We start from the raw sequence: 2,041 nt of genomic DNA, 5'->3' as shown, positions 1-2,041 counted from the left end.
GTTCAGTTCTAGTTCAGTTCTAGTTCAGTTCTAGTTCAGTTCTAGTTCAGTTATAGTTCAGTTCTAGTTCAGTTCTAGTTCAGTTCTAGTTCAGTTCTAGTTCAGTTACAGTTTAGTTCTAATTCACTTCTAGTTCAGTTCTAGTTCAGTTTCAGTTTAGTTCTAGTTCAGTTCTAGTTCAGTTCTAGTTCAGTTCTAGTTCAGTTCTAGTTCAGTTCTAGTTCAGTTCTAGTTCAGTTCTAGTTCAGTTCTAGTTCAGTTCTAGTTCAGTTCTAGTTCAGTTCTAGTTCTAGTTCTAGTTCTAGTTCAGTTCTAGTTCAGTTTCAGTTTAGTTCTAAGTTTTTATTTCTTTACTTTTTATTGTTAAATAATTGCTTGAACGTTTTTATTTACAATTCTAAAATGATATCGAATGACAATATAAAATTTAAATGAAATCCATACAGGGGAGGGTAAAACAAACTGTTAACAAATACTAACACGGATTAAATAGGATTTTAATAAACTCGATTTAAAATGTTATACGCTGAGAGAAAAGTAAAACGTTAGTTGGAATAATTGTAGTGAAGAGATAAGTTTAAAGTTAAATGAAGTTATTTGAATGCAGAGTTTACTATAGGAAACTCTCTATCGTATATTTTTCAATTAAAAGTATTTTCTTTTAAATTGTTTTAAGCTTTATTTTGTTACCCTGTGTTTGTGAAATTTGTGTTAGTTTTTTATGAGAATTACTTCCTATTAATACCCTTAAGTAATATCCTATTGACCCAACCTTAAAGCAAATTAAATTCAAATTACTAAAAACAAATCAAATGTTATAATATTGTAAAATAAAAACCGAACTAAATTATGCAGAATAACAGGAAAAACTATCGATAGTTTGTTGTTTAACTGCACCCTACGTTAACATCACTAAGTTTGTACGGAAACTGATTTTTAGTTTAGTGCGACGTTTTTAGCTTAATTTTTGGATAATTGATGAAAAAGGAAATTTTCGGTGAAAATTTTATTTAAGAAGAAATTTTGTTTTTTTTTAGTAAAATATGATGATTTGGATTTTTTTATTTAGTTATGTCCGTCTTTCCTTGCCAATATTATCAAAGTGACTAAATCTTCCTTTTAGAAGAACCTTTAATTTTGATTTTGAATTTTGATAAAATTTTGCAGGGTATAATGGTTGTTGTCCTTGCTGGTACTTTATCTATCTCTTATTTAAACAAAAACGTAATACCTACATACAAAGAAAAGGAAATATAATTGAGTAGAAAAATATAACGTCACACAGGGAATTTCAATGACAATACTCTCGTCGTATACCAGTGATTGGTTTGTTTAGCGTTTATAGTTTGGTTTAGTTCGTTGGCTGGTTAGTTTGCTCAAACGTCAAATAAATATTTGCACATACAAAGCATTAGAATAATATACACACGCAAACATGCAAAACAACAAACACGAACAAACTAAGGAAAATTGAGAATAAATATATAAAATGCATACCAGCCATATCTGCGCTAAACAGCAATGGTGGTTGTGGTGGTGGTGTTGATAGGAAAAGCATTAATGTCAGTAGTCTAAAATAAAAACAACAACGTAACATGAGTAGAAATCAACAACAACAATCACATTAATAAAAAAGATTTTACAAAAAATAGAAAAAAAATTTCAGAAAATAATGAAATGAATGAAAAACTAGAGCACAAATGTTGCAACGCATAAATGCAAAACATGGTAGAGCATCAGCAACAGGGATCATCAACACAAACAAACTAATACACTAACACATAAACTCAAATAAATAACTAAACTTAAACAGGAAGTTCCCAAGAGGTCAATGTATATTTTAATTAACTTAAACTTTTTTGTGAAATAAAACGTCACTTTAATGTAACTTGGTAATCTAAAAAAGAGACACTTTAAACTAAGTTTCTGTACTACACCTGAGGCAACTGCTAGTTCATCAAGTAAAGATGTTATCTATTGAAGAGACAATAATTGGTCACAGTCAAAATAATATATCAATAATATTCTATAACCAAGTACA

Source organism: Lucilia cuprina, chromosome 2 (assembly GCF_022045245.1).
Source record: "Lucilia cuprina isolate Lc7/37 chromosome 2, ASM2204524v1, whole genome shotgun sequence".
Taxonomy (NCBI): domain Eukaryota; kingdom Metazoa; phylum Arthropoda; class Insecta; order Diptera; family Calliphoridae; genus Lucilia; species Lucilia cuprina.
This window is presented reverse-complemented; position numbering follows the sequence as displayed.